The following is a 16,288-nucleotide window of genomic DNA, read 5'->3' on the forward strand; positions in this document are numbered from 1 at the left end:
AGCAGAGAATTTCTTAACACTTTGCTAGTTAGCTACTACCTATCTCTATGCGTAAGTAATTAACACAACTTCCGCGTTAGCTTCGTTGGAAAAATTAAGAGCTACTTACGTGTTGTATGTAAAAAAAGTCAAAGGTTTTATACTAGCAACATCGCGGTAACAAGACAGGAACGTTTCTCTAGGGGCTATATTCGCGCCATTGTCTCGGTTGGTAATACTGTAAGGGCTCGTGCAAGATGTGAGGGAAACCATTGTCTAGCTCACTTTACCGGCAAAGACGGATTCATACAAAGCCTTCGCTCGTACCGGCACTTGTGTTTATTTTTTGTTTTATGCAATTGTATGTTTCGAGTGTACCATGCGGAGACGAAGGTAACCCCGCTCGTTTGTGAACTGAAGTGTTTTCTATTTATGTTCATGTCTCTTTGTACTAGACTCTATCTTCTATGATGAATTTGTTGGGTGTATGTTAGGAGGACTATGAATGAATTAAAGACGTTAAAAATGTACCTACGTAAGCTTGTTGACATGGCTATCACTTTAGTCGCTTGTTGCAGTTCTATATGTTTGAATATACAAACATTTTTTTAAAATAAATACATATTAAACATGTCTACATTTTCGTTTTTCTAACTAAATTTAAAAATTATTTGAATTATACGTCATACTCATATAATACCTCATGAATTGCCAGATACGAGTATTTAGTATCATGGCAAAATATAAAAAAATAAAAAATAATTAGGATTTATACTTTGTCGTAAGATTTTTTGCACCTTTATTACCATCTCTTTATTACTCCCAAAGCCACCATGATCCAAACAAACGTTCCTCCCAGTGTTGGGGACAATACGAGGTCTGGCACGCGCTGGCTCTCTCTATGTATACTAGGTATTTAGTGATGTATCGCCTCGAAGTGTCTAAGACGATAAAAAAACGAGAAAAACCGTTATCGCTGGATAAAAACATTATATCGAAAGGCAATATCGCATATTGATCATTTTACTGCGAATAAATAAAGTCAAAGTGAGGTTTTATAGCGCAATAGGAAATTGTTACGACCATTACTTACTTGTTCCCAGCCTCTTCGTATTGGAGTGGATGAGTTATACTTAAAGAAGTCGTACTACTACTTTGCAAAGTCTGAGATTAAAAGATGACAGACTTTTCATTTCGAGACGTGGAAATTAAAATTTACTTAATCACCCGCAATGACTTGGTAACTAATGATCGATTGGTTCTGCCGTATACGTTTGGCGAATCTGACTTCCTGTTATTTACTACTGTTTCAGTTGTTTTATCAATTATTACTTTGGTTATATACTATCCATCCTCAGTACTACTAGATTATGCTTGGAGCTTTGTACCGAATTTTAAGTGTCCTGAACGAGTACCCGCGCTTCAGTGCACGTAGGTTGGAGCTTGAGTTCCAGGTTGACGCAGAAATTACAACCTCGAACTAGAATTCCATCTTATGTGGTGAATGTTCAGAACCGAAATTCACTGACATTTGCGTCGGTGTCATGAGGGAAGTGGCTTAAGCAATCAAGCAATTTTATAGGAAGGTAATAATTTTATAAAATAACTACCTTATGCTCGCAACTTCGTCCACGTGGACTACACAAATTTCAAACCCCTATTTCACCCCCTTAGGGGTTGAATTTTTAAAAACCCTTGTTTAGCGGATGCCTACGTTATAACAGCTATCTGCATATCAAATTTCAGCACGATCCGTCCAGTAGTTTGGGCTGTGCGTTAATAGATCAGTCAGTCAGTAACCTTTTCCTTTTATATATTTAGATGAAATAGTAAGTAACTTTTTTTTGTAACAATATTATTAAGATTCAAGAATAAAAGAAAGAAAGCAAAGTACTTAAAAAATATTGTAATGTGAATTTGAATGAAAGATGTCACTACCAATCACGTCACGACGTATCGTGAAGAAAGATTATTTCGAAGCGTGTCTATCCCACGAGATTGAAATAATAAAATGTAACTCCAAAAACGAAAATTTGATCTAATTGAAAGCCATTCCTGAACAGTGTTCCTTTCAAAATCAAAATGTATTACAATTTTCTTAAAGTATCATGAACAATTTTGGAATAAGTAGGTTTGCTTTGTTTTTGTGGCTGTCTATTCTCTGCCTAGTATCTCCCTAGTTAAGTTTTCAAAGAAGTTTGGTAGGTAGGTAGGTACCTATACCTACGATGAACTACACATTATCTTGGTCTATTATATTTTATACTCGTGACGTTTGACTCTCAAAAGTTCATTAATCGCAATAATTTTGGGTGTAAGATAGTATTATCGCACAACCTACCTATTTAATTAAATCAGTGTTGTAGTTTTGGAATTATAGAAGGAATCCGTAGAAATACGACACAAATCATCAAATGGGAATGCATTCATACCGGTTGAGCTCCCTTCGAGGAGGTATAATATTACAACAAGCGTAAAATATTTCAAGAGAGTTTCACTTCACATACATATCAGTCTACTGGAAAAGATAACTTGTGATATCTTTGCCACCTATTTGTCTACTGGAAAAGATAATTTATGTTTTATTTACCATCTAAGTATCTGATGGTAATATTTTGTGATCGTTGAAAAATCGTGACACTGGAGCAATGTTCATCCATTGATCACAGAAAAATGCCAAATTAATTTCGAGAGGAACGTCAATGTATGTCGCATAGCTTGCTAAATAGGTAACTAGGGCCTTTGGATGACATTTTTCACACAACATTTAACAGCTATTCTATATTGAAGAACTTCGGGCCTATTCTCAACATCCTCTCGGATCGCTCCAGTCACAGCATCTATAGTTTTTGTGCTCCAAACTCCTATTTGAACATCCTTTGGAATTCCTTAGTTAACGCCGCGCCTAACACCATACACGTAACGTATGAGCATAAGTAAAATACCATTGAAATATTATAATAATTATGCTGAGTTGTCTGTTGTCACCGCCCAACGCAACGGATCGTGTTTCGAACTTCACTCTTCTAATGGAAATAGGTCATTTCCAGTAGAAGACTTTAGGTTTGGAAACCTCGACCGAACTCGCTGAACATAGACGAAGCGACCAATCCAGGCTGTTATGTTACTGCATGAATGTTACCATATCGCACGAACAAGCTCAGATTGGGCCGCGAGGCGCTCCCTCGTAAACCCATCTTGTTACATTTCTCAGAGAATAAACACAATTTATGAAAACTCTACTGCGTAAATGACCTATTCGTACCTTTTTGTCTGTATCTTCTATAAGTACGTTTATAGCATTGAATTTTTATTTTGTCTGTCACGCTTTTGATGGGATTATAAGGCAATGTGATCTAGGGTGAACTCATATTCAATAATATTATTATCCATAATGCAAAAGTGTGTCCATCTGCTAGCTTTTCCTTGCCCAACAGTTTAACCGATTTTGATAAATTTCAGCACATAATTATGATACCTTGGATACTGCCACGGAGTAGTTAGGTACAATATTTTTCAACTTCGTGGATCCGCAGGAACATTACCATCATATACGGGATATTATAGCTAAATTACCTTTCAGTTGCATTATTGTTCAATCATTATATTATAAACTAAACATTCATCGGAATCCCTTTGCGAGTTCACTAACCTGAATTCAAACTGTTTGATTTAAATTACCGGTTAACTGTATTAAACTCCTCTGATACATTATTTATATTATTTAAATAATATGTTATATGTTTATTATATTGAGTACCGCCGTGTTGCGTAAACAGGTCAATGAAAGGGAGTCCGGACGGGTCTGAAATTAGTCGGGAAAACCTGGTGTATGGCGTGTTATATATGGAACAAACTCCTACGAAAAAGTGACATACAAGTGTATCTCAACAGGTTGTAAAGCTGAAGTGACAATGGTAGCGAACATAGGTCGAAAACCGATAGATGTTGGAGTTCCTCGGTGATAGGATGGCGACCTCGCACCGAAAAAAGCAGCTTTGGAAGACCCCTATTAGGTGGACAAATGACATGGCGCAAGACAATGGAAGTCCCTATAAGACCCATAATAATATGTCCAACAGTAGACGTCTATCAGTTGATAATGATGATGATGAATACAATAGAGTATTTTACCCTTTATGAAAAGTGTCTTAATTTGATTCTATAATAAACTACGAATATTTAAAAAAAAATATTCGATGGATAAGTGCAATAAAAATGCATTTAAAATTATGCACTTTAAATTTCGCCGTGAAAACGCCCCCCTCCTTCTTTTTAGATTCATGAGCTGTCATGACGTAACGGTGTTTTTTTAGTGAAATACGTTACAATTGCAATCCATGTGACGTCACAGTCGGAATTAACATGGCGGCTACGGTATCATACGTTTTGGATATTTGTAGAACAGATTAAAAAGGTGAAATCTTTAAAATGAATTATAAAATTTTATTTATAATTTTATAAACTGAAATAAATACTTTTTGATTGCTTATTAAAATATCATATTATTATCAATTATTTATAACGAATATCATTTAGGTACGATAGTTTAAACCTACGATCAATAATAAACTTATTTATTTATTTATTTCGCGGTTTAACGGCATATCATAAACTAGTTTATATGGCCGCAACTTCGTCCACCTGGACTACACAAATTTCTATAACATAAAAATCTAAATAGCGAAATTCTTTTGGGACTGTAAAGTTGATCTATCTATGTATGATAGTGGTGTATAAAATAGTACGAAGTACTTTTCATCGTTACTAATCACTATCCAAATTGGTTAGTAAAAACTTACCTCTCCAATAGGTAAGTGGGTAGGTAAGTTACGAGTAGTTGCGTCTCTTTGTCCTGACTCAGTAGGTACAGCAATTTCCTTTTCTGATCTCGTAAGCTGAAATTCTTACTAAGTTGCTTCAACAACTATGTTGGATAAGAGACATGAAGACCACAGAACAATAAAAAGTTACCGTGGACTGAAATAACAAAGTAAAAAGTAACTTACGTATTAATACCCATTCGTACTTTTTTTTTTAACGCTGGGAAATGCGTTTACGCATCCCCCCCTCCTGGAAGCCAGCCAGCTAACCAGCCAGCCAGCCAACTGGAGGGAAGGTATGTGGGACTCACCGGCCGAGAGGCGACGGGAATACCCACTAAAACCCAGCGGCACTCCTGCGCGTCGCCTAGCGACTGAATCACGGGAACGCCGAAGCAAACCACCGCGACCCAGCCAGCGACGTCCGCCGAAACGGACCCTCCACCTCCTCCACGCACGTCCAAGGTGCACCAACTATGTGCACCTCACCTCCCCCGGAGACGCAACCTCCACCTCGTCCACTGTGCCCTCTGCTAGTCAGAGGGACACGCGGAGAAACCTTCCCCCCTGCCAGGTCATTAGCCATGGCTAACAATATCCCCGAAGAGAGATTATTACCGGGGTGCACCGGCCCGAATATTGCTCTTCCCCTCGGATGCCCGATGCATCCAAAAGGGACCAGCAGCACCCAGGCACACTGGGAGGTTAGCTGGCTGGCACCCCATACCCATTCGTACTTGCTATTAACACTATTATCTGTTTTTTAAGTAGGTTATATATAGTGGAGATATGTTTAAAATTATAAATGCGAAAGTGTGCTTGTTTGTTGGTTTGATGGTTTGTCCTTTAATCACATCGCAACGGTGCAACGGATTGACGTGGTATTTTGCATGGGTATAGATAAAGACCTGAAGAGTAACATAGGCTACTTTTTAGACCGGAAAATCAAAGAAATCTCAAGGGATTTTTAAAAATTCCACGCTGACGAAGTCGCGGGCATCAGCTAGTGCTACCATATTTTGTACAGCAATGCTGTTATGGTTGTCGGCATTGTGTCAGCAGCCAATGAGACACGATGGTGTAACCAGAACGCTGGCAAAACCGATGACAAGTGATAGTACTGATGACTACTGATATGATACCACAAAAAACGCGAAAAGAAATTAAAATAAATCCTATAATTTTGTAAAAGTGTACGATATAATATGGCAAATAAAACATCTGACTGACGCTAGAGGTCAATGAACGTTGCGAAAGTAGGCCACTCGGAAGTAGGTACCTACGTGTTGAGTCAGCAGTCAGGAATGGAAAAGAATGACAAAGGATATACAGGGTGTAACCAGAACGCTGGCAAAAACAATGACAAGTGATAGTACCTACTGATGACTATATGATACCACAAAAAAACGCGGAAGAAATATAAATAAATCCTATAATTTTGTAAAAGTGTACGATATATTATTGCAAATAAAACATCGGACTGACGCTAGAGGTCAATGAACGTTGCAAAAGTAAGCCACTCGCAATCAATGCCGCGTCGTAGGCGGGGCATTGACCCGAGTTTTGCCCGCTATATATTGCGGGTTTGAAAAAATCTAAAAGTACAAAACAAGGCAAATAGTTATTTGTACTGAATTGTGTTTAGGTAGTATCTAAGTATAACAATAATGCTAAGTTTTGCTAGCGTTCTGGTTACACCCTGTATTTTATCGGTTAATTATGTCTGGCCTGATAGAAATACTTTATTGCACACAAAACATGAAATAAACAATACAAAAAAAAACAAAGAAACTATAAACTATAACAATTATAGTGTAGTATGATCTTATATAATGTAAAGGCGGCCTTATTGCTCAGGGCAATCTCCACCAGGCAACCTTTGGTGAAAGGAGAAACTAGGTGTTTTGGATAAGTTTGTTGTTATAATTATTCTATTTCTTCAAAGTAACGTTTTTTAAAATTCTGTCACAAGTTAGCCCTTGACTGCACTCTCACTACTGATGATGAGGTCTAAGATGAAAGCGGGCCAACTTGGAACAGGTATGGTAGTTAAGTAAACCCATACCCCTTATCGGTTTCTATGCGGCATCGTAGCGTAACGCTAAATCGCTTGGCAGCACTTGACGTCTATCGGTTGATAACGGTGATGATGACGATGACTATTTTACAGCACTCAAAAAAACAATCAATCAATCAATCAGCCTGTTTGCGTCCACTGTTGGACATAGACTTTCAAAAAAAAACGAATAGGTTTAAATTTTATTTCAACATTTAAAAAAAGAATATTAGCCAATGCTAATCATGAATAATATTCCCGTTTCCCCTCCAAATAAGCGTAAAGCTTGTGCTAGGAGTAGGTACGACATTAACACCTGCTATCCATTTTATAACACGACATGCTAAAGTGCAAGCTGGCGTCGTCGCAAGCAACACAGCATGAAGCGTGGCCTAAACGCTACAATTCCGTGACGAGGCAGAGTAAATGTCAGATAGGGCAGTGTTGATATCTGACGTGCCCGAATATTGCACTGCTTTCAAATCCGTCACCCATTAATAAACTGTCCAATTAGTGATATTGCACGTTACAAGCAACATCCACTATATTCTACGGACTGTATTCTACGAAAGTATTTAGGTACATTCAGAGTATTCTACTTAACATCCGAGAGAGAGATGTAGAGTAATTACTTAAAATCCTTACGTGTATTTGCAATAATAAATTATTTGATTAATCATTACCAAAATAATTTTTAATCAATTAAACTTTCACACGTACTTTTAAATCGTCGCGGGCGAAGCCGCGGGCAGAACCTAGAACATATATAAAAGGAAAATGTGACTGACTGACTGAATGTCTGACTGACTGACTGATCTATCAACGTACAGCTCAAACTACTTGACGGATCGGGCTGAAATTTGGCGGCTATTATGACGTAGGCATCCGTTAAGAAAGGATTTTTGAAAAGTCAACCCCTAAGGGAAAAATGGGTTTAAAATTTATGTAGTCCACGCGGACGAAGTCACAAGCATAAGCTTGTACAATATAATATCTGATAAGTAGAGCAGATTTTATTAAAAAACTAGTAACTTTAGCGAAGAACTTTTAACTTGTGCTAGGCATGTACCCGTCAGAATTAGTCCCAAAAGGAATGAAGGCACTGAAAATTTCAGTCATAAAAATACTTCTTCGCTATCAAAGTAATTGGTTCGATAAGACAGGGGAAAAGTTTCTATTTGACAAGGGACCGGGCGTATGAGTAACGTGGAATCTAGGGAAATGAAAAAAAGGGAAATGGGTTTACTCAGCCTTTATTTGCAAATAATAGACGTCTGTGTTACTCCTTGTCTCGGAAAAGGTAAAAAAGAAACTGAAAGCCCTAAAGTATTAGTAGACAACTTTGATACGAATTGATTCGTCTAAATTGTTTGAAATGTAGGTAACACATTTTATTAAAAGGTATTGCATTATTCTATATATTTAACATTTTCAAATATGATTTAGCTAGGTAGTACTTACAGTGCGACAAGGCTCTCTTGGCACTTGAATGACATTGACTGGGGGGCGCTGTTGGAGAACAATGGCTTAGAATATTCAAACAAGAACAAAGGAGACACTTGACGGCAACGTTAGTTCCGATTTTCGCCATGCGCCAAGATAACCTTGTCGCACTGTAATATTGATTTATTACAGTGCGATCAATTAATATAGATTTCAAAAAACTCGTGATTTTCCGCGGTAAAAAGTTGCCTATGTGATGTGGTGTAGATATTTCCGGGACGCAAGTCCTACCTCTGCACCCATCAAAATCGGTTGAACAGATGGGCCGTGAAAAGCTAACAGACAGACAGACACACTTTCACATTACATATAAAATTACTTAGTACGGATATAGATCTTTTTTTAACCGACTTCAAAAAAAGGAGGAGGTTCTCAATTCGTCGGAATCTTTTTAATATAAAAATGAATCACTAAATGTTTTGCTCATCGCAAATCTCGAGAACCGCTGAACCGATTTCGCTAATTCTTTTTTTGTAATATTTCTTGAAGTACGAGGATGGTTCTTACGGAGAGAAAAATTTAATTCAACATCCCCCTCAATTTTCATAACTCCACCCGAGCGAAGCCGGGGCGTGTCAGCTAGTTACAAATAACAATACACCTCTACGGCTAATGTGTTGAACTTTTGTAATCATTATCATCTTTTGTAACACATTATTCAAATAAAGAATTTCTAATTTCTATGCTTCAGGGTCTAGGTACTCAGGTAACTCCATATATGAGCAGTAATATCCATGTAAGACAAAAAGTACAATTAATCGACTATCCATATTCCATAGTCAAGCATGGATAGTACCCTATATAATATATAGGGTACTATCTGTATATATAGTACCTAAATGTACTCTTTGATGGATAGTAATATCCATGCTTTATTTACTGTGAATCTAGTTGGAGCGCAGTCGGCGTCGATTCTGTGTGAAGTGCGAATACTTTGTAATTTGTATGTATCTATTCTACTGTTTATGTTTTCAACAAATATCATCACCTAAAGATACGAATAAAAAATTCATTTCAGCTGATATTTCGGACCCCACCCTATACTTTCGAGTATACCATCCTTAAACGGTTACGGCTAACCGAAATGGGTGTTTTTATAAATATCGAAGCATTTCGCAGGTTTCCTTTTCTAGTGGCATTTTGTTTTATGTGACTGCTCGTTACCGACGCCGGCCGCCCGTGAACTTACTGCCGCGGTGGGACCTATATACACCCCCATTCGTACCTTTTATCGCTAAGAGATTCCCAAAAAGCATAATCATAGCATTTTAGCTTGGGGGTGTATTTTACGTGGAGCCGGCGATATACACGAGCGGTCAGTGAAAATCTGAGCTCTAGAGTCAGGAACCATGATGTTGAAATCGACACCATGGTTCCTGACCATATAAATAAAAATAAAAAAAAAAATCAAAAATGCCTTTACTTAATGATACATATTATTTAACTAGCTAACGCGCCCCGACTTCGCGGTGGAATTTAGAATATCAAGGTTAAATTTCCAAAAATCTTTGTTTGTGACCGAAAACCCACCAACCAATTTTCATGCAAATAACTTCAAAAATGACGGACTTTCATACAAACTTCCATCCCATTTAACCCTCTTAGGGGTGGAATTTCGAAAAATCCTTTCTTAGTGGATACCTACTCTTTACAAAGAACACGCCCTCAAAATTGAATGTCTCTATAAGACCAGCGGTTTAGGCTGTGCGTTGATATAGCTCAGATTGAAGTCACTCAGTCAGTCAGGACTTTGAATTATTTTATATATAAAGATTACGTTAGATTTTAAATTAATCCAATTTGGTACATCTTAATTCTAGTTTTTTCTTTTTATTGCAGAGGATTTAGGTTCCAAGAAGTCAGTATATTCGTTAAAGGGATAAGTTCAATTTTGGTTTTATAACTTTTATTTCTCTTGGTTACTGATCTGACGTGATTTTAATCTGTTTACTCCAAATTGATTTTTTCACTTACGTAGGTAGGTAGGTAATATTATTCTAAAACATATTTTTATGCATAAATTTTTTGATTTATCGTGCATAATGTCGAAAAAATACGTAGTAAGTAGTACGGGACCCTCGGTGTGCGAGTCTGACTCGCACTTGGCCGGTTTTTTCTTATCGATAACTCAAACATAATGATTACATTCAAAGTATAGCAAATCATGATTCATATACATATGTACCTACTTTTCTTAGATACATACTATAAACACGGCCCTAAAATATTATACCTAGTTAGGCACTTAGTAAAATAAAAACGATCTTTTCAACCAGTCAACACAAATTCCCTTCTGTATTTTCTATTTTTATCTTGTTTTCTTACCTTTACCCGTCCTATAATTTAGTGGAACGAAAAAACGAATCTATTTCTTATTCCCCTTGATTATCCGTTTCGTACTTTCAACTTGATGCTGGAATAAACATTTTCGAGTGCTTTTTAATTATTACTTTCTAAACAACCCCAGATTCTAATTTTACGTACTTTGATGAAATAAAATATAACATTATTTTAAGTGGAATTTCAAGCTTTTTTTTTACATACGTCCTTGTTGTCTGTCACTAGCTCGTCGTATTAAAAAAAATAGAAATAGCGAGCAAACGAGCAGGCGAGTATCCTACTAATAAGGACACTGTTACAAAAGGCCTACTTTTCAGGAGGAGCTTTTTTGTGTTTTATTTTAATTGATGCTAATGAACATATTGTATTCAATCACAATGTTGGTAAAGGGTTTTAGAGTTATTATAAAGGGATTAATGAGGCCTTTCTTCAATTGCCAGTATTAAAATTATCCCTTAAGTCTTTATTCCACGGAACCGAATCGTTTCTATCGGGACATAAGTGCCGTTATGTCCTTTTTGATTAAAGGCAATTAAAAAAAAGGCTTTTATGAAGCACACCTATAATGGCTAGATTGAATTACACAACTAAAGGAAGTATCTAAATATTAAAACTAGTTTTGATAGTATTTCAGGGTTAGATACTTCAACTTAAACTTCCCGTTAGCCCTTCCAAGCTAGGCTGCAACTGCACCTGGGTGTATGGTGCATTTCGACCGTCCGTTGTGCCAAATCCTTCTTTCCACGCACATGCAAACTGTGGAATCAACTCCCATCGGCGGTGTTCCCACTAGATTACAACATGGGGTTATTCAAGGGGCGGACTAACAAATTCCTAAAATGTCGACAACGCATCGGCAGTTCCTCTGATGCTGCAAATGTTCATGGGCGGCGGTAATTACTTAATTTTTAATTTTTAATTTAATTTTAATTTATTTTATTTTATAGAGACAAACAGTTACAATTAGTTAACTAGATAGTATATATATATAAACACTTAAACCAAAGCAGTCTCCAATGAGAAATTAACACTTATAATAAAGAATTATGTCCACAACACACGGGCATAGTATGCGTATGAAAAACTAGGCACAGAGTATTTAAAACTAACTAGGTAGGTAAACTTATGGAACACAGAACTGAAATCGACTAAAGTATAAACTATAACTAGGCAGAATTTGATATAACATCCTTAATTGCTAATTTATACCTATGGAGAGAGAGATGAAAAATATCACTTTTCGCGAATAGATGATTAGCTTGGTTGCAGCTTGGTTGCTTAACATTAGGTGACCCGCCAGCTCGTTTGCTCGCTGTCTCTTTTAAAAAAAACAGTTGATCACACACACCGAGTTTGATTGCTGTCAAGTCACATGAAATTAAAAAAAAACAAAGAAAAAATTTCCATGTAGGGTTTGTCTGTGCCATAATACATTTCTAAACTACATTTCTAACTTTGCAAACGTACCTACTTAAATTAAAAAGAAGCCATTGTAATGTCATAAGTCATAACAAAAGATTGCTAGAAGTATTATGCATCCTTACTCGTTCTTCAAGACGTTCTCGTATCTGTTTACTTACGTCTTCGAATTACTGTCCTATTGCCACATTTACTTTTACACTTGATAATAATGAAATGAAATTACCACTTCCTACTTTCGTTTAGGGTGGTCTCCTTTGCAGATATTATACTAGCTGATTCCTGATTCCTGACTTTGACCGCGTGGGTAAAAATTCCTTTTATTTTCTCAAAATCCTTTCTTTGTGTCTATAGAGAGAACCTACTTACATGCAAAAATTCAAGATTCCTACCGGTTTAGGTTGTGCGTTGTCACTTGTCAGTTAATCAGTCTCGCTCGCTACAGTAGGTACGCAGCAGAAAGTAATGTATCGGCCTTTAGAATGACATTTCGGTTTTGTAGAGCCTTGTCTCTGTCATCATACCTATATGACGTTTTGTCAGCCTCAACGACAGAGACAACGCTCTACAACTCTGCTATTTCCCTCTAAAGTAAAAATATACATTACTTTCGGCCGCGTACTGTACTGTTTTATTAGTAGGTATAAATGTATTGATGATTGATTTTCCAATTAAGTAGGTATCTAGTTTATCTTTACCTGTAATTATGTTTTTTTTCTATAATATTATTTCGATTGGTCGATATTTATGAACATAGATAACTAAATGGTATAAAGCAGTATGTCCCGCGTGTCCGTTTGTTTACAAACGCTGATCTCAAAACATCTTAACGAATTTTAATAGAGTTTTGATCTACCAAATACTACTATATACAAAATAAAAATATAATATGTCTGCCACAATATTTAATCATTAATCATATAATATTATAAATGTGAAAGTGTGGGTGTTTGGATGTTTGGATGTTTGGGTGTTTGGATGTTTGGATGTTTGTTACTCAATCACGCAAAAACGGCGGAACGGATTTGGATGAAATTTGGAATGGATAGATTATACCCTGGATCAACACATAGGCTACTTTTTATCCCAGAAAATCAAATAATTACCAAAGAAAACCTAATTCCACGGGGACGAAGTCGCGGGCATCAGCTATAGTTTAATCATAAATGGTAAAACAAAAGCGAGTCAACAAATTTAAGGGCTTTGGTACCAGCTTACCACGGTTACGACACCAAACATATTATCTACCATCACAAACGATTAAAATACACTACTGAAAAAGTGTTTAAAACTTCCTGATAAAAACCGGCCGAGCCCTAAATTAATGGCCCGTACTAAATTTGTTTGGCAAACTTTAAACAGATCCCATGATAACAGCAGAAGTTTTGTGGAGAAAATAAACTCTTTGGGGCGTACCTTCTCAATAATAATTATAAGCTACTAGCTTATGTTCGCAACTTTGTCCGCGGGCTACACGTGGAAAACTTAAACCCATTTCACCACCTTAGGGGTTGAATTTTCAAAAATCCTTTCATAGCGGATGCCTACGTCATAATAGCTATGTGTATGCCAAGTTTCAGCCCGATCCGTTCAGTAGATTGAGCTGTGCGTTGATAGATCAGTCAGTTAAATTTACGTTTTATATATATTTAGATAAAACGTCTCAAGTCACAAGTGTTTATTTTTATAATGTTTAAAGAAGATGTAGAGTTCTTAAAGTAAGAACGAAAAAGTCGTCGAGGTTATTAAACAATTTATAAACTTGAAAGAATCTGCTTTAAGTTAATTTAGCTGTTCACAAGATAGCTCCATATTTTGTTTAGGCAGTTTAGAGTGCGTTTGAGCTACTGAGAATAATGATGAAAATCTCTTGCTTAGAGACGAATAGACTCATTCCGTGTATGTAAGTACACCTAAACAACCTGTACAAGTGTTGCATGTATGAAATAAAATTATCAAGAAAATCGTAGAAGGTAGTACCTACCTACTAAGTGGAGGCAAATGTAGTTTTTTATTAAAGACAGTTCGGACTTCGGAGGCCACTAGGGCATCGGAAAATTCGCTGAAACTATTACGTTGGAAAATTATCCACTGCTTTCTGGAAAACCTGTAAATAACTAATACTTAGCCAGTTGTAACTAGGTACTAAGAAAACAATAATTAATAGCCTTATAGTCCAGCAGCCCCCAAGTGTTTTTTCTTGTGATCAATAACAAGCTGATTCTTCGTGTGTACTGTGTAGGTTCCGTTTGACGAAACGCCCAGGTTTTGCTCTGTGAAAATTCTCTATACAGGTAGGTAGCTATTGTACTGCGCAGGCATAAAACTTGTCGATTTGGGGGGCTGTCGAAATTGTCTGAATAACAGGACAAACCAACAAGGTTTGTCCTTCAATCACAGAGCAACCGCTCAGAGTGATTTTTTGCATGGTTATAGTTATAGACCTGGAGAGTGGTATAAGTTACTTTTTATCCCGGAAAATTAATAAGTTCCCACGGGATTTTTAAAAAACTAAATCCACGCGAACGAAAACGCGGGCATCAGCTAGTTAAAGTATAAAAAAAGACAATAAAAATAAACCAACTATTCAAGACTACTGTAAACATAGCAGCTTTCACCGATGTTTAGGTGAACGTATTGAATATATTTTGTACAAAGGAAGGGATCTTGAAAGGTTTCCGTAACGTCGTTTCAAGCGTCACCGCGTTCATATTTTGTGTGGTGAAGTATTCCGTGTTACATATCGTTTACAGCCGCGTACGTACATACCTACATTAAAAAAGCGGCCAAGTGCGAGTCAGGCTCGCGCAATGAGGGTTCCGTACTACAGTCGTATTTTTTCGACATTTTACACGATAATTCAAAAACTATGATGTATAAAAATAAATAAAAATCTGTTTTAGAATGTACAGGTGAAGACCTTTCATATGATACCCCACTTGATATAGTCAGTCACTTCGAAAGTTGAAAATACTAATTATTAGTTCATGACCACAATTTAATTTTTTTTTGTGTGATCTAACCCTAAATTCACGGTTTTAAGATTTTTCCCCAAATGTCAGCTATAAGAGCTACCTACCTGCCAAATTTCATGATTCTAGGTCAACGGGAAGTACCCTGTAGGTTTCTTGACAGACAGACGGACAGACAGACAGACAGACAGACAGACAACAAAGTGATCCTATAAGGGTTCCGTTTTTCCTTTTGAGGTACGGAACCCTAAAAAGGGCCGAATTGAGAACCACCTCCTTTTTGGAAGTCGGTTAAAAATTCTCACCGTCTTATATCCTGAGTATGACATAAGTATAGTAATCCTACTATTCTACTAATATTATAAATGTGAAAGTGTGGATGTTTGGATGTTTGTTACTCAATCACGCAAAAAAGGCTGAACGTATTTGGATTAACTTATAGGCTACTTTTTATCCCGGAAAATCAAAGAGTTCCCGCGGGATTTTGAAAAAAGTAAATCCACGCGGACGAAGTCGCGGGCATCAGCTAGTATGTTATATTTTTTGAAAGCTTGACCAGACAAGCAAGTTTTTTTCATTCGACTTGGTCACCAATTCAGATTCGGTTGACCTTTTTTGTTTTGCTTCACATAAAGTAATGGAGTAACTCAATAGTGGATTTAAAATTAAACTTACTTAGAATTACTTATTTAGAAATGATCCTTTAGGTACTTCGTTCTCACTATCCGTTATGTGCCTTGAGCTTAATCTTTTATATTAACTGTGTGATAACTTGAATTTAATTTGATCATACTTAATATTAATAAGCGACCGTCCACGCTATTCCTTATAATATTTTGCCTTTAGTAATACTTGTAATAAAATGTCGGTGTCATATTATATTTTATCCCTATATTTTCCTCGTTTTCTATAATTCTAATTAAATTCCTCCTTATCAAAATATTTTGTACAGATATTTTGTAATAACGAAATAACTTTAAGTGGATTTCGTTTTGAGTAGGTATATAAATTGCGCTAAGTGATCGCTTTTTTCAGCAAATGAACGTGATTTTTAACAGCTTGATCTTCTTTAAAGACCGGTGGTGGCTTGAGAATCCAAGCCAAAGCTTCTTGCATCTTGAGCCATTAAAGCTATTGTAGAGAAACTTGAGTTTCTCTTTAGATGCTATGCCTGCTCTTAGAGGCTATACGCTTAT

Source organism: Maniola hyperantus, chromosome 12 (assembly GCF_902806685.2).
Source record: "Maniola hyperantus chromosome 12, iAphHyp1.2, whole genome shotgun sequence".
NCBI lineage: Eukaryota > Metazoa > Arthropoda > Insecta > Lepidoptera > Nymphalidae > Maniola > Maniola hyperantus.